The sequence below is a fragment of the Pan paniscus genome, chromosome 8 (genome assembly GCF_029289425.2).
Source record: "Pan paniscus chromosome 8, NHGRI_mPanPan1-v2.0_pri, whole genome shotgun sequence".
NCBI classification, from domain to species: domain Eukaryota; kingdom Metazoa; phylum Chordata; class Mammalia; order Primates; family Hominidae; genus Pan; species Pan paniscus.
The window spans coordinates 141,372,464-141,400,018 of record NC_073257.2 but is presented as its reverse complement, the minus strand read 5'-3'; the positions used below and the strand labels follow the sequence as shown (position 1 = coordinate 141,400,018).

The 27,555-nt window shown below is 41.7% G+C and overlaps 1 protein-coding gene across 3 annotated transcripts in view; it reads right to left on the bottom strand.

The window, feature by feature from the left end:
- The window catches only part of MGMT (O-6-methylguanine-DNA methyltransferase), a 306,952-nt gene that overhangs the window by 263,347 nt on the left and 16,050 nt on the right, over nucleotides 1–27,555 (bottom strand). The window lies entirely within an intron of this gene.

Here is a 27,555-nt window from a genome sequence, read left to right as displayed (position 1 = left end):
CTGTTACAGATCAATGAAATTACTAAACTAACTGAAATAACCAGCAAGCCCCCGATGCATGACAGAGCTTCAGATCTGTCAGCCATAATTTCCAATAGGGCCAATAATGTATCCATTCTCACTCATCAATTCCAGTGTTTTCCCCAAGACACGTGGTTCCTATCATATTTGTCATCCACCAAAACCCTTCCTCAAGGGCACCCGCAGGCCCTCAACGTGCTCCCACCACCAGGTGTGGCTCTGCAGCCATTCAGTCCTCTCACCTGTTCAACATCTTCCAACATTTCACCCATTCTCATGTGTCAATTCCAGCGTTTTCCCCAAGGTATGTGACTTCCTACAAAACCACATATTTCTAACAACTATGTTATATTTTAGCCTCTATGAAAGACCGGAAAATATTCTCCAAGGGATCATCTCTGTGGCGCATCCCATGAACATTTCCTTTCCTTAGATGCCCCCACCTGGCAACTCCTGGCGTCCTGGTACTGGTGTTCTCCCGAGGAGACAGGGAACAGGACTTGTCAGGCAGAGGACAGCACCCTGCGGGAAGAACCCACGCTGCTCCAGGACCCCAGTTGGACACTGTGCATCCTGGCACGGCAACCTTGCCATGCTCCCACCTCCAATCTGGCCTTAAGGCCCTCCAACCCTGACCCCAGGATTCTGCCCAGCACTAGGAAACAGCCCCCAGGTGGGTGCCCCAAGCCTCTGCTGCTCTTCCTTTTCATTCTGGTGCTGGAGCCATTTGGTGTCATCCAATTTATGGGACCTTTCTCAAAAGCTGTGGACAGGAGATGCTTTCTAAAACCCAGAAGTTAGATTTGGTTAAAAAAAAATTACATATATAGATTTCAATGGACCAAGCAACTCTGTATCCCAGAATCCCATGAAAAAGCTAAATTGACAATACTTAGAGAAATAAATTGGCAGAACAGAATTACTTGTCTAAAGTCACCTCTGGTTAAACTGGAAAATACACGTAAACACAGCATGTCTTTCTTAGTCATCCTAGAGTAGAATTTTAACTCAAGATTTAGGAATTCTATCAATTCTAAACAACTTGGAACTCCAAAATAATTAACTACCATTACTGTAAGCTATTTTCCACTTGATAAAACACACCTTTTTCTATAGAAATCGCACAAGGACACAAGGAAATCCGAATGTGCCAGGCACACACACAGAGGAGGAGCCCAACCACACTAATGCACACAGGAACCGTGTGCAGGGCCTGGTGTGTGCTGGGCGTGGAAGGTACAATCCTGCATGTCGTCTCGAGGGGTGGGACTATCATGGGCATCCTGTGAATGGGGGCAACGCTCTATGCAAACACAATAAAAATTAAACCATCATGAAAGGAAACTTCATCCCACACCTTAAAGCAATATAGATTCCAGGCACTTCTGAGTAGCAATAATAAACACCTCATGCAGCTAAAAGGGAAAATTTCAACCCAAAAGGAAAACACACAGAGAACCCTGGTGGAGCAGGTGATGGCAAGGGCTCTTGGCTTCACCCGGAAATGACGCAACTGCTCCTCAAAGTCGCAGCCCAGCAGAAAAGAGCCGCTTCCTTCAAATAACTGCCAAGTTATTTGATTTTACTGAATTTCATTTTATTATTTCTTTCAAATAAGTAATTAGCAATATCCACAAACCTTCTTCATGACAGAAAATATTACCTTTGCCTTTTTTTCAATCAAGTAAGCAATCTGATCTGAGCTGTCTATTTAATGGGGTTTTCCAAATTAACTAAATCTGGCCAGGCCTGGTGGCTCATGCCTGTAATCCCAGCACTTTGGGAGGCCGAGACGGGCGGATCACCTGCGATCAGGAGCTCGAGACCAGCCTGGCCAACATGGTGAAAACCCCGTCTCTACTAAAAATACAAAAAGTCAGCCGGGCATGTGGCAGGCACCTATAATCCCAGCCACTTGGGAGGCTGAGGCAGGAGAATCACTTGAACCCGGGAGGCAGAGGTTGCAGTGAGCCGAGATCGCACCACTGCACTCCAGCCTGGGCAACAAGAGCAAAACTCCATTTCAAAAAAAAAAAAAAGAAAGAAAAATTAAATCTGTTGTATACCAGAGTGGTCAGCACCCATTTACCTCGATATACTCCACCTTTAACTTCTAAGAGTAAAACCAGTTTTCTCAACTGACAAACACACTGTTTTAGGTGAAGATCAACTTTTTTCTCCTTTTCCAGCCCTACGACTCCTCTCTTCCTCCTTCCCCTGCCAACCCCTGGTACACACCACCTTCACCCATACCTTCTAGGACCTGCCACGTATCACCAGTATGTGAAAGCTATCTCTATGGCGGCTTCCAGGCGGGCTGGAGGGGTGTGGCCATCAGAACCACCTGCAAAAGGGCTTTTTACTCCACAACAGGGCTGGCCCTGCCCCACAGCATCTGTCTACCTATGGGCTAGGACCCACAGGCTGAGAACTGCTACTGGGCTGTACCAGAGGTCCCTAAGAATTAGGGAGCCCCACCCAAGACAGAAAACTAACTTGGTGAGAGAAGGAAATAGGAGATTCCTCAAAAACAAAAATGTCACAGAACAAAGGGCGTCACCTCCCTGCAAAGGACTTAGTATCCCACCCAGAATCCAGTGGCTTGGTACATGTTTTATCTGGGATTCAAACTCTACAAACCTGTGGTGGAATGAGAACAAAAGCTTTCGGCTTGTTTGCTAGCTGCTGAAGTTTAACAGCTAAAACATTTTGAAAGCAGATCCATATTTATTTTGGGAGACGGAAAGGTTTCTCCATCTCACAAGTAATACAATCAAAACACTGGCAAACACAGCAGTGCGCGAAGAAATACAGTGTGAGGCTGGACAATAAAAAGTTGCACAGAATCCATTTGTCATTTTGGCCCACTCACCAGAGGCTCTGCAAGCCTGCTTCCCACAGCTCAGCTCATAAATCCCCATCTCCGGCCCACTCTCAGGACGTTCCTCCCCCAGCACCGGAACTAGGACTTCCTACATACTGCAGAGCTCACTCCTGGGGCACCTCTGTCCCCAATTCAGCAGGACCCTCTGTGGACAGGGACTGAAAACCAGATCTCCTCCAGCAGGGCCATTGCTCCCAGGTGAGCCTGGCCCTGCCTCCACAGCCTGCTCTGATGCTGTAGGACGGCTGTGCACCAGGCAGCCCGCACCAAACTGGGAAATGTCTGTGTGCCACCAGACAAGACCACTGCTATGTCTCCAGGCCACCCCTGCCCCAGAGGCCTTGTCCTCCATCTACATGCTCCAGAGGGGAGATTCACATCCGTCTGGAAGCCAAACCCAAGGACATGGGATAAATGCAGAGGCTGCGGCACCACGCACACCACCCTGGAGGGGCTGGCTCCAACGTCACCTGCCTGACGGCTCACAGAGACCTTTCAACACTAGACCAGTCCTGTTTCACCCGGTCCTCACAGGAACTGGTCGTCGCAGGAACATTTTCACCTAGCGCTCCACTGTAGCCCGGCAAAGCATCATAACATAGCACTGGAACCCCCACTTTAGACACAGGGAAACTGAGGTTTGGGGATCTCAAGTAACCTGGTGATGGACACATGGCCCCTAAGTGGCAGAGTGAAGACTGGGATCCTATTCAGCATGGGCTCAGGGCCCACAGCCCTGACTATATTGTATTGATCTCAAAGAAACCCAGAGAAGATGCCCTGAAGATGACAACATCCAAATCCAAGGACTAAGAAAAGTTTCATAGGAGGAGGAGTTTTGAACAATGGTTAGGAGTTTAAAGGGGGTAGATTAAGAAGGTATTTGTACTATGTACGTTGAAAAAACAGTGTGCAAAGGCAGAGAAAAGAAAAATGTGAAGTATGGAGTTGTACAAATGGCAAGTCGACTCTTTCGGATAGAGCGGATTATAGGAAGGAGAGACGGGAGGACAGGGTAGGGCAGCTGGGGCTTTGAAAGCAGTCCGAGGGCTCAGGACTTGGACATCTACAATAGCAGCGAGGCAGCCACCGGCGCTGGGCATGAGCATAAATGCCCCCTGGATGCCTGGAGAACAATCTGGAGCCAGTGAGATGACTGAACGGCTACTTCACCAGCCCTAAGTATGTGGCTGCAAGGGGAGGTGTGGGATGCTTGGAAAACCACAGAAATGGAAAACTCTTTTGCCGTGGGGTGATGGGAAAGACACAACAGAAGAAGGGGTCCAAGATGGCACCAAGAGAATCCTGCCCAAGAGGATGGGATGCCACGGATGAACCGAGGGTAGGCAGGGAAATCTGGGGTGGGGCCAGGGACCAGCTGGGCTTTAAACAAGTTCTACAGAGACCAATGAACTGTCTCAACCATGACAGTACCGACATTGCAGGAGAGAGAATTCCTCTTTGTTGCGGGGCTAGCCCATGTGTTGTGGGATGTTCACTGGCATCCCTGGCCTCCACCCACTGGATGCCGGCAGCACCCCCTCAGTTGTAACAACCACAAATGTCTACCATGACAAAGTTCCCCTGAGGGACAAAACTGCCCCCAGTTGAAAACCACTGGCCTAGTGAGGAAATACTGCAAAAAAAAAAATAGCAACTGCAGATGACAGACCACTCTGCAGGTCTCAGCTCGCGGCCATCTGAGCAATTCACAAAGCCTGTTGGTGTGCTCAGCACCTGACCGAAGGGATCAAACTACCCCAGGGACAAGCACAACCCCTCAGGCTTCACACTGCTCTCATGAATAATGAGCAATCTCTCAAATATGATGCCCAGTATAATCAAAGAAACAGGAAAACATGGAAATAAGACACCATGAGCAAGAACAAGCCAAAAAACTTTATTAGCTTGTTCTTGAACTTTAATTTCCTTTGAAACTTTACAAAAGCTGTCTACCATCTTAGGAAAATTATGTCACCAATATCCATACTGACCAGATGATGAATGTACAATAAACAAGCAAAGACTTGAGATACTGGATGTATCAGATGCAGACAGAAAGTAACTCAACCATTTTTAAAGAAGGAAAAGACCAGCTTGCTCACACCCAGAGTAAGACAAAGAACCACTGTGTATCTATCTGAGCTCCATGATAATTTAATGTCCCCTAAAATTCAGCCTTAGGTCAAAATGTTGGAAAAAATGGAATCTCAGTTTTTACTTTACATATTTATCACATAATATTAAAATACACAGGTATTTGATATGTTGTCAGTCCCCTATTTTAACATGTAACTTCACACTAGCCTAATCATAAAGCCTGTATTATACTTTGATTTTTACAAACCAAGAGTCAAAGTAGGCTATCATAATAATATACAGTTTATCAATAGACTAGAAAATAAAAGCGGGGTTGGGGGACTAAAAGAGATATTTATCTACCACAGAATCTTGTTTCACTTCAATTTTCTCAATTCCATTTATTATTTCTGGAAAAAATCCCACTAGTTATATTTTTCCTGAGCAATTCTTTCCCAATAGTTCATTCTCCTTGGAAAAACAGCATACCAGTGCTGTACTCCCAAAGTCAACAGGGGGAAACACACACGCTGCAATTTTAAGTCTATAACACTTTCCAAAGTTGGCCTTAGTTTCCAAAACTTCATCTTTGTTACATATCCTACAAGTCACTAATACTACAAACTTTATTACCAAGTCAGAAAAAAAACCCTAGCACATTCACACAAACCTAGGCTAGAAAAAATCAGGTCCTAAAGGTGGTGGAGGGCACTACAGTACAATCAATTACCAAGGACTCTCAGCTTTGATGACATCTCTCTCCCCACTCATTTGGAAACGGATTCCCAGGCAACAGTGGGAACCAAAATCTCAGGCTTCCCATGGTGGCATGTGAGGTGGCACAGGCTCTCTGAGCAGGAGGGTGCTGGGAAGCTCCTGATCTAATCACAATCTGGCCAGGGGAGGGCATCCTCTCTAGTCCTTCTCAAGAGGGGGTTATTGAGAATCTGAAGGCACTTTTTAGTTGTCACAATGGTTGTGGGAGCTATCGACATTTAAAAGGGGGGAATCAAGAATGTAGAATGTTCTCCCATCCCAAACAACAGTGTCGTCCTGAAACCTGTGTCACTTTCAAATGTCCTGCAACACATTCAAATCTAAAATTCATAAGACCCTAAACTAGAATTCCATTTACTGCAAACACAAAATTTTCTGCACAGTTTTTCTCTACACAAAGTTTTCTAAGAACACAACTATCCTGTAACTCAATGGAAAGGTAAACTTCATTTTCTTTGAAACTTTACAAAAGCTGTCCACCATTTTGGAAAAATTGTATCACCAATGTCAACGTTGACCAGATGATGAATGTCCAATAAACAAAACTGTCTCAATCTCCATTTGCAGCTGCTGTGTTCCAGGTACATACACCTGATTGCCACGTTATGTCTGCTAGCAGAGTCCTGCCCAAGCATTCCTGTTCTGAAGGCATGTTATTTTATTAACAATTACTGCTCCTAAAGTGTTTCATTTAAATAGTACATGTAGATGGATATTATCCAGGAATTTCATTTCAGGAATGTAAAAGGCAGATTATGAACTATGGGTATCAGACATGGAACCCTGATCTGATACTGTTGAAACCATCAGGCTACAATGAGATGTTCCCAGTGCACACAAAGACAGGGAAACAAAACCCCCCTTAAACTTAAAAAAAAATTAACTAGCTATAATATTTAACCTTTGATATCTAAACAATTTAATCAAATGTAGGAGGAAAAAGTCTGTAACATTAAGACCAGGGGCATTGCTACAAAGAGAATACAACATTTCAGCCCCTGGATCCGACAGAATTCCAAGTCTGCTTCTACCTGAGTATTAGAAAAGCTGAAGCCAGAAACAGCTAAATAAAAGGTGATGCAAGTAGGCATAACACAATAAAAGATATTACCTTCAAAATGCATTCTCGTTGCCAATTATAAGAATCACTTCAACTTAATTTCAAAAGCACAATCACCCTCAACAGAAACAGTCTCTTTTTTAAATTTCAAAGAGTATTACATTAAAGCAATAACTCACCTTCCAGCCATAATATCACTCTCCCTCCCTTATTGCAACACCACATTTCATAAATACTTCTCATCGACAAGTCAAGCTAATTCAGGTTAATTTTATTGTATTTTGGTGCTATCTCACATTTGTGTGCAATTACCTTTATCATTTTATTGCCAAGGCAGAAAGTAATCAGAACAATTATTTGAAAACGGAGGTTTATAAATTCTAAATCACAGTTGCTGGCATTTTTGATAAAGCAGCAGCTTTATCTCGGGAAGTGGCAGGGACATCGGATAAATCATGCATCAGTCAAGTGTAGCTGACCCCCAAGTGCATTGCACAATATCAGAAGTGCTTCCAAAGAAACTTTCCTGCATCATCCATCATTCTTCATAACACTAAAATAGCTGCACACCTGAAGAATAGGAGCTGGAGGATAATAATAATAAAAAAAAAATCCAAGCAGTGTGGGCGATACCATTAACTGCTCTCCCTTTTAAACTGTAAGATATGGCCTGGAAACTGGACCACGCACATAAACAAATACGACTTTACAATAACTCTAAATATCTGTATTCATATTCGTCAACTCAGTTTTAAATATAAATGAAATACGGGGTAGAGCCGTAAAAAGAAAAAGTGCTTCTCTGGACTACATGCATTTTTATGCTCTGTTTGGGTCCGGCTGCTTTTAACAGCTGCCTCGCTAAGGCTTGTTTGTCTCGACATCTTGTTTTCTATTCCTCATTTTGTTCTAAAGTTTATCGTTCAAAAAAAAATGTAACTTGATTTTAAGGAAAAGAATAAAGGGAGAGGCCCCTGAATCCCCACGTGTGGTTTCCCCTAAGTTAATTACACCAACAGGGAGCACGGAAATTTAGGAAGGGAGGTGGCCCCATCCCCAGTCACCCCTCTTCATGCAGGGGAAAAAATTCACCCCCAACCTCAGCTACAGCCTTCCTCAGGGAGAGACAACTCACATATCACACCTCTGGCATATGTGAGCCACATTTTTTTTTACTCATTTTTTAAGGCAAAATAAAACAATTATGTGATCATTTATTTCCTTTTTTTAATCAAAAAGCAAACACCACAGAGAAAGGCAGCTTCTGTACCTTTTTGTAGGTGACCTGATGCCAATGGACTATTAAAAGGTCTAGCTGGGTAGGAACGCAACGTATTAACTAAATATGCCTGGCACCAGGCCAGGTGCTTTACATGCATTATCTCATTTACTCCTCACAGCAAACCTAAGGAAGATCAAATGGTGTGTAGATGAAGAAGCAGACAGGGAGGTTATGGAACTAGCCTAAGAACACAGCACTCCAGGGACAGGTGGGTATTCCAGGTCAAGTCAACATTCTTCAAAGCCTGGACTGCGGCCAGGACTCTCCCCAAGCTCCAGGACATAGACACACTCCACGCTGTACTAGTCAGGATGGCTGGGACGCTCTGCAATAACAACCACCACCAAACCCACTACGGGTCTGGGCTAGCCCCAGCAGCGGCCTTGATTCACGCAAGCTTGATGCCACAGGCTGTGCCCATCCCATCCCACAGCTGTCCCAGTATCACATGGGGAGAACCACGAGCTGGTGTGCACACACATCTACCAAGAAGCACCACATGCCACTCCAGCCCACGCTCATTAGCCAAACCAAGTCCATGACCAAGCCACCCTTGAAGGAGTGGAACGGGGCAGTCCTCCTGCACATCCAGCAAAGGGGACCTGAAAACAGAGGTGAGCCCTGCCTCCCTGGTCTACCACAGACACAAATGCTGCCCAATTCAGGCTTTCTTTCACATTAAAGTACTGTTGGACAAGAAACATGTTTAGAGTCCTCGGAATGGTCGTGGTGACCATGGCAGTCATACCATTAAAATCATCACCTGCGGCAGGTGCTTCGATGGAAGAAAACCCACAGTTGCTTATCTTGATGATAAACAGAAACATGAAAACCAAAGAATGGGGAGGTGAATGACTGACTTATCAATAAATGCATAAATCCACAAGGCAGATAAAAAGGAGTAAGCACTATAAAAACAAACCAAGCCCACCAATTACAAATCTCTGTGACTCTGAAACATTCTATTTAGTTAACTCTACAGCCACCCTCAGCACATTTTCCAAACCACTGCAAAATAAACCCTCAATTTTCCAAGGAGTTAAATACTTTCTCGGTCTTGAAAGGGATGACTGCTGTCCCTCATCATGGACATATGTGGAGGTCCAACCTTTGGCCTAGAGATAATAAAGGCATCCTCCCCCACCCCCGCAGGAGGCAGGGTAGCTCTGAGAGGTATCAGGGCCCAAGCCCAGAGAGGGAAGAGGGGGCAACTTTGAGCAAGTGAGTACATGGACACCTCTCACCTCCAGCCACTGCCGTTTCTAGGTTCACTGAGGGAACTCTGCCCAGGACAGCTGCTACCGGCTAAGAGCAAGAAAGGACCTGTGTGCAAAGGATTTTGATGCAAGAGTTGCCAGAGCCTGTCAGTGGACTCTGACACCAGGACGTGACTGACCCCGTCACTGAGCTCAATGTTTTGGCTTTACTTTACCTCTACAAGTCTGTACAACTCTGAAGCTCTATAATTCTATCTAGTTTTAAATTTACATGAAAGCTGTCAGTGAAACAGAAATCACATTAATCAGAGACACTGAACTGTTTAGGCAAAGTAACCCTGAATTTTATGTCATACACTTAACATTTGGGCTGCGTGCGGTGGCTCATGTCTGTAATCCCAGCACTGTGGGAGGCTAAGGCGGGCGGATAGTTTGAGCTCAGAAGTTTAAGACCAGTCTGGGCAACATGGTGAAGCACTGTCTCTACAAAAACATACAAAAATCAGGAAGGTGTGGTGGTGGGTACCTGTAATCCCAGATACTCAGGAGGCTGAGGTGTGAGGATTGCTCAGGAGGTGGAGGTTACAGTGAGCTGAGATCGCACCACTGCACCTGGGCAACAGAGCCAGACTCAATCTCAAAATAAATAAATAATGTTAACACTTGAAATATTAATAAAATCAATCCTTACAATAACCCATGGAGAGAGATGATATTATAATCCATGTATCACAAGTGAGGAACCCAGCACAATGCAGGTGAATAATTTGCCTCAGGTCCCATTTCGAGTGAGCAGTAGAAGCCTAAAGTCAAGCGTGGAGATTCCAATCCCCAGAGCCCTGCCTCTTCACCACCGCACCCTCCTGTCGGCTGAAGCAGCCCTGGGAGGCAGCCCCCCATGGCCCAGGGCCCAGGCTGGTGTGAATCCCCCGCCCAGTTCACCCCACCACAGCGCACGCTTCTACGGTAGGAAACCAGGCGGTGCCCAAATCAGCGCCAATGAGGACTTTCTGAACAAATGCAACACTGGTATTCCTCTACATTGTTGGAGAAGTTTTAAAAATCCAATCTTTATGGCCTTTCCAATCCCAAGATTTATAATGTGAGTCCATATTCAAAAGTTTGTGTCAAAAAGAGTGTAAGGAAAAGGAAGATATGCTTAAGAAAGAAAGAATTAGGAAACACCTAACCTATTAATATACAATAGGTGAATTTTCAGGACAATTAACTCCAAATTATTTTTCAGTCGGTTATATTCTCTCCCTTCCAAAAATAAGACCTAATTATTTCACGCATATATCCAACAATTTTCAGTCATCGGGTGAAAACTGACATAAGGATGTATTTCCGTCAGCTACTTCACAGTCTTTTGTCACCAGGAAACCCAATTCGAGTAAAAACGTGATGAACCAGGAGTCTCGTGATCAGATTCTACATGGTACAGTATCCATTAAAGTCTCCAACACTTCATAAGACTTCTGACTGTCTGTGTTCTATAGCATGAATACTGTATCACCCTTAATGTTAAAATTTAACCAGACCTTTTAAAGGGTTTTAGGTTCATTGAATGAATTTTCAATATTTCTGTTTACAACAAAGATAATTAAGAATCATAATGAATCAGATGTAGGTATAAGATATGAATTACACAAATCATAGGAGTTAGAAAATAAGTGTAAGAAAAAGAAAAATCTCTAAATTAGCAGAAAATGCTATTAAAGGTAATTGTTATTCTTCACATAACAACAGTAGAGGGTCTTCCTCGCTTTATTTTTATTTGTTTTCCACATGCAACATGGATATTTGAGAAATAAGCTAATTAGCTGGCATATCCATTTGGAAACATGCCATCAGCTTTCCAAGAGTCAAGGTGAAAGCTGAGTAACGAAATAAGTAATGAAACAAAAGGATTTCATTTTCTATTTGAGTCCAAATGTCAACCCAATATTCCTAACCACGTTTACAGAAGAATTCTGTAGAAAATTCTGTGACTTTTTCCACCAAGCAAGCATAGGAAATACTGTTCTTCACAAGAAGGGCTTTTCCTACTAAGCCTCATCTGCATCTAGTGGCTGAAACACAATGACACAGGTTTTACCAGATTCTTTTTAAAGGAAGCCACCATATAAGCAAACATGTTGCAGATAAAGAGGGCCAGGTTTCTCAATGTTGGAGAAGGCAGCTACAAAGAGGAAAGGCAGAGATTAGAATAAAACCTGCTGTGATGAATTCAAGTTAGAGGCATCAGATGAACTTGCAGTTTTTAACATGCATGCAGACAGCAGACACAGAAATAAATGCAGATGCACGGGTCAGTAGACACACATACAGCCCCTAGCTCCCCCTACTGAGAAGGGCAGGAAGAGCAGTGCCTCAGCAGCAGCGAGCACACTCAGCACCCAGATCTTGGCTGCTAAACATCATCCTCCAGCTAAAAGGAAGAGAGGCTCCTTGGAGAAGTGACTGAATCCAGGGATGGGGCAGGGAAAACACAAGATACACCTGGATCATACTATGATCCCAGAAAGTAGGAAAGCGCTAGAAAAACGATGGGCAGGTCCAAAAGACATAGGAGCCAAACCCAAGAGTTTCCCAAAAGCCAAAGTGGGGGCTATTTGAGTAACAAAATTAAGTAAAGACAGCACTGGACTATACCCCAGAAATTAAAATAAATATCCATGAGTCTACGCTGATGTGAATAATTCAATGACTAATAAATAAAAAGGAAAGAAAAGACAGCTCTTCCTTAGAGAACAGTTCCCATTGGTAAATGAAAAGGGAAGGAGGGAAATACAAGCATTAGGGAAACAGTACAGTAATAACTGCCACAGGCAAGACACACTCACGGTCACTAAGATGAGTGGGTGAAAGCCTGAGCAGAACCAAAATGGTCTCAAAATATCTCCCCCAAGGTATTAATTACCAATGGGAAAACATCAACTACCAAGAGGAAATGCACAAGAGATTCACCATACCCAGTGACCAAGCTAACATCACAGTAACTGACAGACATATGTCCCCAGGACAGGATGCCCCAAGGGGGCACATCACTTCTGAGCCTTCTTACCAAAAACACGTAATCTCTGTCTCTCTGTGAGACAACATCAGCAAACCCAAACGAGAGGCATCCTACAAAATACCTGACCAGTATTCTTCGAAAGGGTCCAGGGTCACAAAAAACAAGGCAAGAGGAACTGTCACAAGTTAGACGTCTTAGTTCCTTCTGGTTGCTGGAATAAAATACCTTAGACTGGGTGCTTTGTAAACAACAGAAATTCATCTCGCACATTCTGGAGGCTGTGAAGTCCAAGATCAAGGTGCCGCCAGAGCCCGTGTCTGATAAGGGCCCTCTTCCTGGTTCACAGAGAGCACCTTCTCGCCACGTCCTCACGTGGTGGAAGAGGACAGTGAGCTCCCTCAGTCCTCTTTTACAGGCACACTAATCCCATTCTGAGGGCTCCAGCCTGACCTAGTCATTGCCCAAAGGCCCCACCTCCAAAGGCCATCACCATGGGGGTAGAGTTTCAACACAGGAATTTGGAGGAAGCATAAATTCAGACCATTGCACTAGAGGAGACAAAGGAGAGATGGCAAGGTTTACAGTAGTGCACCCGTGTTAGGGCCCTGGTTGTGGTAAGTGTGAGGTGTTAGTGCTGGCAGAAACCAGATGGTGGCTGCATACAGAAACTTTGTGCTATTTGTGCAACTTTTCAGCAAGTCTAAAATTTATCTCAAAATAAAAAGTCCCCCCAAAAAGCCATTCCGTTGTCATCTGTGTACATGCAGGGTCTAATCTGACCCCAAAGTCCTGCCATTCAGAAACAGGAGAGAAGACCAGGACAGCGTGAAGAATCTGCAGGGCCCTCACCACGCCCTTGCTGCTGACTGCAGTGCTGGACCAGCTGACCGGGGAGGCACAGAGCTGTGCACCGCCCCTCCGTGAAAACCCTCCCCTTGCCTCCAGGATCCAGAACTGACGCTGCTTGCTTGCCTCTGAAACATGCTGGTGCAGAGATGGGGGAGTGGTATGAGCTGTGGCTAGGAAATATAAAGGTTAAATAGATCATAAATTAAGATTAGTGTCAGCTGGCCAGCAGCTTTATATCACATTATAAATTAGATTAGGAAATGATGCTCCCCCTATTAAAATCAGAAACCGTTCAGAGTACTTGCTTTAGAACTTCTACCCCGATAGCCTTCCCTTGCCAAAAAGGGGGAAAAAAAATTGGCCAGGCACAGTGGGTCATGCCTGTAATCCCAGCACTTTGGGAGGCTGAGGTAGGAGGATCACTTGAGGCCAGGAGTTCAAGGCGAGCCTGTGCAATGTAGAGAGACCCCATCTCTACAATTAATTTTTTAAAAAAGAAAAAAATTAACAAAACAAAAATAAATATATACCAAGATCCCTTTTAAAGTGTAGTAATTAAAAGGGGAAAAGGTATAGATGATGAATGAATTTATTTAAAACACCACCAAATGCTGGCTCCCTTGTGAGTTATTTCTCTCTGTATTTTTTTCCCAGGAACCTCTAGAGCACGGGACAGCTAGCCTCAGTGCCCCATCCCCATTCCACGGCTGCACAAGCTGATGCGACAGAAATCCCAGAGACCCCAGCCCAGAGTGCATCACCCTGAGTGGGTTCCGGGTCAGACCACCTAGAGCAGATGGAAATAATGGCTAGAGACGGCTGCCAGTATTTTATTTAGACATTTTTATAAGGAAGCCAGAGGTTGCAAGCACCGCTAGGATAACTATACAAATTTTGATTTTACTAAAATGTTATGTCCCCTGAGCCAAGGTATTAATCTTGTTATAAAAGTAGTCTCTCTGCTTGCTAGCCATTTATTAAACTTTCATCAATTTTAAGATGTACTTATTGTTATTGGAGCCTATGGAAAAGGCAAATAGCATACAACACCCAGGCAAGAATCGGACCAGCTTTTGGAGGGGGATGGAACGAAGTCCATCCCCTTTTGGAGGAAGACTTAAGCGTGACGATGAAAATTCCAGGCATTCAAGTTTCCTGAAATATTTATAAAACAGTTTTCAGCTTGTAGCAACATTTGATCTCTAAGAAATAAATTACCAATTATTTCTTAAAGGGTGAGGATAAATTAAAAAAAGCGAGACTCTAAATGGCAAATACTAAAACAAAACCACCTCCCATTGCTCTGTGCTCTCCAAAGACAGCTGTGTGCAGGGGGAGGCCTGCGAGTGCCAGTCCCCAGCCGCAGGGACCTCCAGGAATGTCTAATGCAGTATCAATCTTGTCAGCTGCATGCCATCCATCCGCAGCCTGCTGGACGCTGGGGAGGACACCAGACTCTGGCCTGTGAATGCTCTGGGAATGTCATTACATTCTCTGTTTACTGACCAGACACAGGCCTATTTCTGCAGGAACTTACATCCTGATGAAGTTCTGATGTCATGTGAACTACGTGAAGAAGCTCTGCTGAGAAAAACGGGAAGAAGAATCCTGTTGGAAAGAGATAAGCCTAGGACGGGCCAGATTCCATACACGTTTGACAGGAAGGCATGTCCATGCAATCGTTTCTCTGCCTTTGTGCGATATCGTGTAAGGTTATGATTGTACAAAACGGCTGCAGAATTTTGGAGTAGGACCTATCAAAAGAGATGAGAATTTTCTTTCTCTACAAGCAAACAGGAATTAAAAAGTTCAGCAGTCCATCGATCATCAGTGATGAGTCACAATCAGCAAATGAAATGTAGAAGATGGTCTCTCATCACTTGGCCTATAAAAGCTTCTGATCCGTGGGGTAAAAATGCACCAACTGTAATAAGCACTCCACTAGAACAAATAAAACCAAACACCTAATTACCAAGTGACTATTTATAGTTTCCAAAATAACTTAACCCAGTTTCACAATGCAGATATTTTGAGATTCGAAGAAAACTCTTGCTCTATTCCAGCATTAGGTACTACGTTTATTTTGCTTAGACCCAGAGGATCAAGAGTTCTGTAACTCTAAATTACGTTATTTGTACCATGAATTCAAATAATTAGTCTCATTTACAAATAGCAGTTACTTATAAAAGAAAATAGAATCATAAATGTAGATTGTTAATCCTGAAAAAAATTCACAATCTGGTTTAACGGAACATTGCAGAGTCAAGGAAAGAATGTGTGCATGGGGTCGGTAATATCCTGAGTTTATTTAAATGGGTTTTGCAAAACTAGCTCATGCCAGCACAATCTTTTATTCTTCTCCACTTCAACCTATTTTATCTTTTTAGTGTCTTGTTCAGGCAAATTCCTTTCCCCACGGGGTGACGTCCCTATTGACACAGCACAGAGAAGGAAGTTGGTGATCTGTGACATCCCAAAAAGGAGTTCCTGGTACTCAGAGCAGTCGTGGTAAAAATAAAGGAACAAATAAATACAAACAAGCAAAGAAAACCAGATGTCAGGATCAGAATAGACTCTAAAGACCCCTTAAGACCATTAAACAAGCATCATATCCATCTAGACTGGCAGTGTCCATACGCAGCTGTTAGCCACATGTGGCTACTTATTTAAATTTAAATTAATTGGAATGTAATAAAATTTAAAATTCAGTTTCTAAGCCACAGGAGTCAATTTCAAGTGCCCAGCAGCCAATGTGACTAGTGGCTACCATATTGGGCAGCAGAGACACAGAACATTTCCATCATTGCAAAAACTTCTGTTGGAAAGCCCTGGCCAATCCTGTCATCGCACATATTAGGGAAACTGAGACCCAGAAGGTAATGAGGACTTGAAGTCTCTGATAAGCCAGGAACCCAGAGTTCACCGGCTGACACGCAGCAAGTGGCTGGCCACTGAGCAGGTCATTCAGCTAAGCCCCAGGGAAGCTTGAGCTCCACGTGGTTAGGAACTTGTCTGGACAGTTCAAGGTCAGGGTCCAGCACACACCCCACCCATTCCCCAGGTGACTGAGGTTTTTTGAATGAAGACATGAAAAAAATGACCATATCACTATTGGGGCTTCAAAATTACACAACACAGTCCTGAATTCAGGAAACTCAGAGGCTGGTTAGGAATTTCTCAATGTAAGACACAAGAAGTCTTCCCTGTGTTTTGACTTCTCAAAACACTATATTAAACATCTTTGTGCGCAAAATTTTAATTAATTCTTTAAGACAGAGTCTCAGATATGAAATTGCCCTAAATTCCTAACAATGGAAGAAGGTTATATCTTTACAGTAGGACACTATGCCATCTCCAAAAATGATATTAAAGAGTTCAATATATGGCTAAGCACTTACAAGGTCAGGTGAAAAAGTCAAACACACAACTGTGATGATCCCACATGCGGAAATGACTGGGGTGTAAGTGTGCATGTGATGTCTATGCGTATAAGACAAGCCTCTAGAGTTTCACTCAGCTTTGTCCCCTAGAGAGTACTGCAGCAAACCTTTCTGAAAAGGACTGCTTCCCAGATTGAAGGCAGAAATATAAATATTAGTGAGCAAGTTGTTCTGGATTAGAAGACAACTTTGACAACCTCCCCCAGATCCCACACTGGGCCTGGCGCACAGTGACCCCTCTTAAAACCGCTCTAACTGATGGAATCCATATTGGGATGAACACTTGCAGATGTTGATAAGAACCTATCTAAGGATCTATTTTAATATTACTTTTTCTAAATCTTCAAGATTTTTATCTATATTTATCTTCTGGTAGCTTTATGCAAAAACCAAACCAGTTGTTTTGGATTAAGGGACTATGATGCACTAGATATTGAATAAATGGCAATGTTTCAGTTTCCTGAATGGCCTCTCAAGTAAGCACGGGCAATCCAAAGAGAATCGGGGCACTTGGAAAAAGGAGAGTAAGCCAGGGCTGGAGGAAGCAGAGGGAAAGTGGGCAGCATCAGCAGAGAAGGTGCACACCCCATGACCTCCAGACGCTCCACTGGGGCCTCCCTGACAACCCGAGGGCCCTGATTGAGTGAGAAGCCTTAGAAAGTCCTAGATCTGAGTGGTGCTGCCTTGAGACCCCCTGGTTCCAGGCAACAGAAACCCAAACACCCACCCTTAGGGAAAAGCATCCCTAATTTAGGCACTCAGGAGTCAAACAGATCAGGCTCAGCCCATATAAATTAATAATCAACCAAGTCATCAAACAAGGTCCCGTGTCATCATAAGAGTTACAAGAAATCACAGAAAGATGAAAACCACAAAGCCCACACTCCACCCACAGGATTGCAGGTATTTAAAGCAACCTGTGTAGAATACGAAATAAGCATTTATGAAATGTGTGGGCAAAGGAAGATAGTTGACAGGAGAAAGCATGACCAAGGAGAAAGCAGAAATCAAAGATTTCAATCAAGATTTCAAGCAAGTGCTCAGAATGGACTTTCATTTCCAAGCAAAACGAACTAATGGAGGCAGCCCAATGTTCCCACAGGAACTGGAAAAAGTCAGAAAAATTACAAAACTCGTCTTTTAAAATGTTATAGAGCTGTGGAAGCAACCAGGACGAGGGGGTCTGGGACTGTACAGTGGAGACTGCCCTTTGCTGCCCAGAAACACTCGCTGATCCTGGGTGCAGATGGGGAGCACTGTGGCAGTCCACACAAAGCCACTCCACCTGGGAAGGGAAACCAGGGAAGCTCTGGGTGGCCCATTGGGGATGGCATGAAAGATCAGAATCAGAACCCCAAAAGTGCAATCAATTTGCTATCCTATGGGGCTGTGTTCGTGAGCCTAGAGAGCTGGGTCAAGTGAGGGCTCCTAAAAGAAAAAGCATACTATCCCTTAATCTAATGGCACTTACAAGACTGGGGTGGGAGGAAAGGTAGGTGGAAAGACAGAGAGAGAAGGGCCTTCTTCACACATAGTCACATCTCCCATCAGGACATTTAGGAGACTTTGAAACAGGGGACGTGGGAAGCTAAAGAGCTCAGCTCAAAACCTTCTAAGGGGAGAACCAAGGGATCTCCCAAAGCATTTACAGGCTGAGGAGAAAGAGACCATGGGCTTCCAATCAAAAGACCATGCTCAAAGGGAAGGTCCAACTAGGGACTGAGTTTTAGTAAAATAACAGGCCAGCCCTGACCCAGATCAATCCCTCATGAAACCAAGGTCCTTCACCCCTCACTCCATATGCCTAACCAAGGGCAAAGAGAGCTTTTGCTTTGATGAAAAACACGACAATCCAGAGGTTTTACAGTCCTTTATGCACAAGTCCAGCAAACACTCACAATTTTAAAAGCATGCAAAAAGCAAAAACATGTATTTAATAATAATAAAGAGAAGGGAAAAAAGAAGAAAATACAAGCAGAGGAATAGATGTCCACAATACTGGTGCTAGCAGATAAGAAGTGTAAAATAATTATGATGGATACACTTAATAATAAGAGGAAAAGACAGACAACATAAGTGGGAAAGAGAAGAATTTTAAATATAGAATTAAAATATATATTAAAGTACAAAACGGGCATTCTAGAATTGAAAAATACAAAATTTGTAATTCAGGATTCATTGGATGGGTTTAGTAACAGACTGGACACATCAGAAAACAAGGTCCGTGATCTGCCAGAGAGCTCAGCAGAAAATATCCAAACTGTGGTCAAGAAAGGGGAAAGGAATGGAAAGAAAACAAGAATAGAGATCCGAGGGACAGTCAAAAGGACTAACCTACCTATAATTCAACTCCGAGAGGAAAGGACAGATTGGATGAGGCAGAGCAATATTTGAAGGGATCAGGGTCAAGAATTTGCCAATAGATGACAGAGAGCAATCCAGAAATTCAAGAAGTTCAGCAAACCCTAAGCAGAATAAATATGAAGAAAACCTCAACGAACTGTAACACAATTAGCTTCAAACCAAAGAAAAAATCTTAAAAGCAGCCAGAGTAAAAACATTTGCATTATCTTCAAAAGTGCAACAATAAGACAGACAGCTGACTTTTCAGCAAACTTCAGAAACCAGAAGATGATGGAATGTCATATTTTATAAGATAAAGAATTGCTAACTCAACAATCAATAACTATTAGTGTTTAAAAATGGACCAATTCACTGCCAGTTGACTAGCATTAAAAACTAAGTAAACAAACAAGTCCTTCAAGCAGAAGTCACCCCAGACAAAGGCATGATGATGGAGAACCAATGGAGAGCACTGGAGGGCAAGCATGGGGCACGGTGACACAAACACCAAACGTTTAAACAATGACAAAAGTGACTACTGTATTTTAAATGTGTATATATAATTAAAATATAACAGCATCCAAGCTGGGAGAAAGGGAAATGACTAACATTTTGTAAAGTATTTTACTATTCAGGAAGTGGCAAAGTAGCAATTTAGGTGAACTATAGTAAGTCCAGGGCGTATATTATAATCTCTAGGCTAATCACTAAATGAAACATACAAATCTGTATAACCAGAAAGGGGAGAAAAATGGATTTAAAAACTATTAATCATAAAGAAAGCAAAATAAATTAGAAATACAGGAACAAATAAAGATGGGACAAATAGAAGACAGATAGCAAAATGGTAAAAGTAAGCTCAACTATAATTATTTTAATGTGACTGTACTAAACAATTAAAAAATAAAGACTACCAAACTGGATATTTTTAAAACTATATTACTTTACACATATTTTAAATATAAGAACAAAGGCTGAAAGCTAAAAGGGTAGAAAAAGATAGACTGTGCAAAAATATAGCTTCATATAATTAACCTAACCAGTTTTTAAAAAAGAATAATCTTACAACAATAACAATAAAGAATAAATAACCTTAAAAACAATTAAACCACTAGTTTGGCCAAAGTTAAAAGCAATAAATTAATAAGCCTGGTCTAGAGCAGGTGTTTAAAGGATGATTCTTAGTGGCCAAGTAATGTTCATCCCAGGAATGCAAAGATAGCTTAACATTAATAATTCCTTAGAAGTCATGATCCACACTAACAGATATGAGGATGGGAACCACATAAACAGTTAAATAGATGCAGAAAAATCACTTAATAAAATTTGAAGCCTGTTCATAATTTTTTAAAAGTTTTCAAGGAACAGTAGAGGAGAAGGAGATTAAGAAGTTTTCTTTAGCTCTGAAATAGTTTCTGACAATTTTTTGTTTCCCTCCTGGAGGGAAGCAAAATAAGAAAAAAGAAAAAAAAGAAAACAAAATTCAGATAACCAGAAGAGAAGGAAACTTCTTTCTACCAAAAGTCTATAGCAAGCATCATTTTTGTTAATGAAGAGTTAGCAGTTTTCCCTTTAAAATAAGCAACAAGATGAGTGTATTATCCCCCCACTAGGAACTGGAGATCCTAGTGCAATATGACAAGTAAAAGAAAGAAATGGTTTACAGAGTAGAAGGAAAGAAGCAAAACTCTGTCTATGTAGAAAAAACAAAGAATATATATGTGGTATATTCATTTTAAAAAATTAGAAAGTAAATTAAATATAAGATGAAGACATGAAAATTAATAGCATTTCCGCATATCAGTCATAAAGAAAAATCTAATCCTAGAAAAAGATACCATTTATAATATGAATGGCAACAACAAAAAATAAGGACACAGGGGGAATATTTCAAAAGGTGCACAAGCTGTTTATGAAAAAACTTATTAAAATTTGAGAGACATCAAGGAAATCCAAGAGAGAAAGAGAGTGCAAGAGCGCATATTCCTGAAGAGGCAGATTCATATCCTAAAGATCTTATTCTCCCCACATTAGTCTACAGACCCAAGGACGTCAATCAAAATACCAAACAGGTTAGTCTAAGAATGTGACAAGCTTATTGTGAAATGCAAATGGATGAGCAAAGGCCCCAAAAGAATCAAGAAACTCCTGAAGAGGAAAATGGAAAATCAAGATATGAGGATTTACTCACCAATTTTTTTTTTTTTTTTTTTTTTTTTGAGACAGAGTCCTGCACTGTCACCCAGGCTGGAGTGCAATGGCGCTATCTCAGCTCACTGCAACCTCCGCTTCCCGGGTTCATGCGATTCCCCTGCCTCAGCCTCCCGAGTAACTGGGATTACAGGTGCACACCACCACACCCAGCTAATTTTTTGTATTTTTAGTAAAGATGGGGTTTCACTATGTTGGCTAGACTGGTCTCAAACTCCTGAACTCATGATCTGCCCACCTCAGTCTCCCAAAGTGCTGGGATTACAGGCATGAGCCACTGTGCCTGGCTGACTCATCAATTTTAAGAGTTAGCCTAAAGCTATAGTAATTAATGCATTGTGGCGTTAGTACAGAAAGACAAAAAGATCAATGGAACAGGAGAGCCCAGAAAAAGGCATGCGTCCACTTGGAATAGTCAGCAGCTCCAGCACCATTTACTGTGTCTCTCCTCATTTCTCTAGAGCTCTGCAGTGCCTCTCTTGCTCTATATCCGCATGTCACATGTTTGTCATATATTTGCAGTGAAGCTGCTGCAGAGCCCTGGAGAAAGGTGGGGTTACTCTATACATGGGGCTGGAGCCACTGATTATTCATATTAAAAAAGAACTGAACTTCCACTCCATACATGGGGCTGGAGCCACTGATTATTCATATTAAAAAAGAACTGAACTTCCACTCCATACCACAGCAGAAGTTAATTTTAAATGAGCTGCAGACTTGTATATGAAAAGGAAAACTGATACTTTCATAGGAAAATAGTGGAATTGTTATGACTGGGGATAAGGAAGCACTTTGAAACGAGACACAAAATGTGCAAACTATAAAGGAAAAGAATCATAAATTCAATTACGTGCAACTATATTAAAATTAGAAACTCCTGTCCATCAAAAGGCACTATAAAGAGAATGAAAACATGGCCACAAACTGGGAGAAGACAATTGCAGCACATAGACCAGACAAAGGATTAGAATTCAGACTATATAAGATAATCCTATAAGTTAATAACAAAAAGAAAATCCAACAGAAATATGGGCAGAAAGGGTATGAACAGGCATTTCGCAAAAGAGGCCTGATGAATGGCAACACGAAAAGATGCTGAAGGTTGCTCTCAATCGGAAGTGCTAATTAAGATCACGATGAGACAGGATTTTTACCCAGTAGGTTAGCAGTGTTAGTAGCATGATAACTCCAAGTTTTGGTGAGGAGGTAGATTAACTGACTGGGGTCTAATCTGCTTTAACCATTTTTACAAAAGTTATTGTCCTGTAGCATTGAACACTGACACTCCAATCATTCTACCCTTGAGTAGAATGAGAGAAAATTTCAAAACTTAACCATCTGACAGTGAGAAACAGCTTGGCTTCCCACTACTAACCATATAGGTATATGTATGTGTGTGTGTGTGTGTGTGTGTGTGTGTGTGTGTATACCTATGTGTGTGTGTATATATATATACCTGTGTATATATACACCTATGTGTGTTTGTGTGTGTGTATATATATATATATACACACACACACACACACACACACACACACAAACCCCTATATGGTATATATATACACACACAGTCTCTCAATGTCTAGGATCCAACTTAAAACACACACATAAGCAGAGAAATATAACCCACAATCAGGAGAATATATACATACATACACCTACATGGTTAGCAGTGTATAAAGAAAATGAAAACGCAGGCCACAAACTGGGAGAAGAAAATTGCAGCCAATATACCTGACAAAGGATTAGAATCCAGACTATATAAAACAATCCTATAAATCAATAAGAAAAAGAAATCCCAACAGAAATACAGGCAGAAAGGATATGAACAGGCATTTCATATATAGTGTGTGTACATATATATGTGTGTATATATATTTTATATATATATATTTTATATATTTTTTTACATATATTTATATATTACATATATATACACACACAATTTTTTGATTCCCTTCTGGAGGGAAGCAAAAAAAAGGAAAACAAAATTCGGACAACCAGAAGAGAAGGAAATTTCCTTTCTACCAAAAGTCTATAGGAGGCATCATTTTTGGTAATGATAATATAGTGTATATATCATACATACACACACACATTCCTATTCTTTAAAACTTACATGTAATCCAAAACTGTGCAAGTGAACCCATTTTCTCCTTTACTTCCTAGCAACCCCAGAGATGTGATGTCACTGGAACAAGTTTGGCCTTTACAGATAATCAGAGTCCTACTTGAAAAACTCACTGTTCCTCTGAGGAACCACTGCAACCATCATGACTTCTTCCATTCTGTATGCTCATGTGGACCCCCATGAGAGCAGGGCAAACCATCCAAGCCACCTGCAGGTCCCCATACACTTATGCAGGGTACCTAATTATTCTTTGTCAAGAGTGGGCATGGCTGCAGGAAAAGTGTCATCTCAACAAGTAGGAGGCTAGTGCTGGGTGGTTCATACCAGCTATCCAAGTAGCCCAGGACAAAAGACAGCCCTAGTTGATTGATTTTTCAAATGCAGAGTTGCACGGGGCTCTCTAGGCTGCCCGGGTAGACTGCCATACAAGGCTTTAACGTTATCACCACTATTACATTTAACTGATTAAAGTCCTGACTGCCAGAGGCATTAATGACAGTGTTGTGTGAGTTCTAGCAGGAAAGAATACAGTCTTCTTCTGTCTGGTCTCATTTTTGACAACATGAAAATGCTGAAATGACAGACATCAGCAGAATACATTTCTAGTGATGACACACACTTAAGCCTGCAATGATGACAAGAGAAAAATAATCTGAATCAAAGACCCCCTTTGTTTCCTCTGCCTTCCCAATCTTGGGTCCCCTCCATATAAAGTTTGAACAGTCCTTCTTTGGAGTAGAAATACAAATAAATTTTTTTATGTTTCTTAACAGAAAGTCAGTTAAGGTTTATACCAATTTCACCAAACACCTGTGATCTGGGATTCACCTGTGAATTTCTCAAACAGTACAGGGAAAGACTGAGTATGAGCCGAACGACCAAAAAGCATACAGAAAATACAATAACCGGCTGGGTGCAGTGGCTCACACCTGTAATCCCAGCACTTCGGGAGGCTGAGGCAGGTGGATCACCTGAGGTCAAGAGTTCGAGAATAGCCTGGCCAATGTGGCAAAACCCCATCTCTACTAAAAATAAAAAAAATTAGCCAGGCGTGATGATGGGCACCTGTAATCCCAGCTACTTGGGAGGCTAAGGCAGGAGAATTGCTTAAACCCAGGAGACAGAGGTCGCAGTGAGCCAAGATCATGCCATCGCACTCCAGCCTGAGCAACAGAGCAAGACTCTGTCTACCCCCACCAAAAAAAAAAGAAAGAGAAGAGAAGAGAACAGAGCAGAACAGAACCACACCTTGACTTGGTAAACTGTGCCTAAATTTAGAAGGTAAATTAGTTTTCTTCAACTCTGTTTTCATGAGAAAAAAAATTAAAAAGGCTATCTATATCAAGTCTAGTAAGGTAGATGAACTTAAATTAAGTCTTCTTGAAAATTATTGTTCTTTGAATTCTTATTCTGTGAGGGCCAGAATAAGCAGGCTTAAACATGCCTAGAAAGCAGTCAGTGAAGCTTTTCACCCACTTCAGGCCAGTAAAAAGTCTGGGGTCAGGGCCAGAGGGCTTTGTGTAATCTAAGCAATCTCAGTCTGGTAACAGCCCAGCAGGCCTCTCTTTTATTTTTATGAGTCCACTAATAACTTGGTGGGGATCCCACTTCTAGCCATGACAGAGTAGCAAGAACCACATGTAACAGCTAAAACGAAATAAAGTACGGGATGAGTAGCCTGAAATTCTGGGAACCAGAAGTGCTTCAGGTTTTAGATTTTTCTAGATTTGGGAATATTTGCAAATACTTACAGTTTGAGCATCCCTAATCCAAAAATCCAAAATGCTCCAATAAGCATTTCCTTTGAGCATCAGCTTTGAGCAGCATGTCAATGTTCAAAAATTTTCAGATGCTGTAGCATTTCAGATTTTGAATTAGGGGTGCTCAACTTTTATATAAAACAATGGTCTTCAGAACAAGGACAACAGCAGCCAGGGGCTATGCTCCCCAAGGAAAGGGAAGTGAAGTGAGCCAGCCGCCAGAGAATGGCTGGATGCAGCCTCCAGGCTGCGCCAAGGAGGAGGAGGGTCATCTGACACAAAACCAGTGGGTGCTCTCACCAAAGTGGGGAAAGAGATTAGAATTCAAAAAGAACAAAACACCTAGAATCATCAGGATGGAGTACCAGGGAAGAAGGGCCTACTCAGAGAACACGCCAGGCATCTCCGGAAGAGTCCCTGTGGCTTCTGCCTAACTACTGAGACACTGCTTGAGAAGGAACTCCCTGAGGTCAAAGAAAGATCCCCAGAAGTAGCAGCCCAAATAATTCCTGATCACAGACAGAGCTGGGAATATTTCATGTTCTCACCAGCCAGTGTAGAAAGATCTCCTAATACAACATTCATCAGGTAAAGACCTCAGAGCTGCCTTATTTTTTCATATATATATTTAATACACACATATATAAAATACACACATACATATATATAATACACACACACATACATATATACACATACACACACCCTTATAAAATAAAGACATTATGTAAATAGTAGGACTAAACTATCCCTGGACTAAAACCTGGTCTGGACCTGCCCTAACAAAACCTTTTTTTAAAAAAAGCATGATACCTTGAAAGGATACAAACAATTTCAAGAAACTGAACCTGCAGCAGAACAAAGTCCAAAACTGTTTTTTAAAAGACAACATAATCTAGCACTCAACAACAAAACTCTCAATGTCTAGGATCCCATTTAAAACACACACACATGAGAAGCAGAGGGATATAACCCACAATCAGGAGAAAAATCATTCAACAGAACCAAACCCAGAAAAGTAGAGATGAGTAAAACAAGGGGACTGGGACATAAAAACAGTTCTTATAAACATGCTCCATATTTGAGAAGATAGAGGAGAACCCACATATGACATGAGAAATAGAAGATATTTTAAAAGGCCCATATGGAGCATATAGAGATGTAAAATGCAGTCTCTAAAGTAAAAAATACAATCAATAGGATGTACAGATTAGACGCAGCAGAAGGAAAAAATAGCAACAATGAGAAAATAACGTTTTTTAAACTATCAAGGCACAGAAACACAAAAAGACTGAGGAAATGAGCAGGGCTCAGGGAGACGCAGGACAGTATGAAGCAGCACATGCGCAATTGGAGCCTCAGAAAAAGGGGAGGCAGGAAAAATATCTGAAGAAATATTCAGAGACATTTCCTCAAATCTGATGAAAAATCTATATGAGGTAAAACAAGGTTGAGCACACCTAATCCAAAATGCTCCAAAACCCAAAACCTGTGCACCAACATGATGCCACAATTGGAAAATTCCACACCTGACCTTGTATGACAGGTCTCAGTTGAAATACAGTCAAAACTTTGTAACATGCACAAAATTATTTAAAATAATACATAAGATTTCCTGCAGGCTATGTGGATAAGGTATATGTGAAACAAAAATTCCATGTTTAAACTTGGGTCACATCCCCAAGATATCTATATCTATATCTATCTATCTATCTATCTATCTATTTATCTACCTATCTATGCAAATATTCCAAAATCCAAAAAAAATCCAAAATCAGAAACACTTCTAGTCCCAACTATTTCAGATAAGGGATATGTAACCCATTCTCACAGATGCAAGAAGCTCAGTGAAACCCAAGCAGAAGAAACATAAAAACAAATAATCAAACAGCTGAAAACAAGTGACAAAGAGAAAACCTTAGTGGCCAGAGGTGGCAAAAATGCCAGATTACATACAGAAGAACAAATTTAAGAATGACGGCAAACTGTTCATCAGAAACTATGCAAGGCAGAACACAATGGAACAACATCTTTAAAGTATTCAAAAGCAAAAAAACAGGTCAACCTAGAATTCACATTTTTTCAAGAATGCAGGTGAGACAAAGGCTTTTTTCAAAAAACAAAAACAAATGCATGACAATTCAGACAGCAGCAGACCTGCACTTGAGAAATGATGGTACAAGGTTTTCAGGTATAAAAAAAATGGTACTCAATGGAAACTAGGATCTACACAAAGGAATGAGGATTTCAAAAAACAGTAAATATGCAAATAAATGTAAATTCTGGATTTTTTAAATCTCTTTAAAAGAAAACTGATTGCCCAACATAAAAATAGTAACTCTATATATTGGAGAATATTACATATATAGCAATAATATAACAAAAAATGGGATGAGAGAAATTGAAGCATACTTTTGTTAAGGTGCTTATTCTGCATGTGAAGTTGTATTATATTACATGAATGCAGATTATGATAACCATA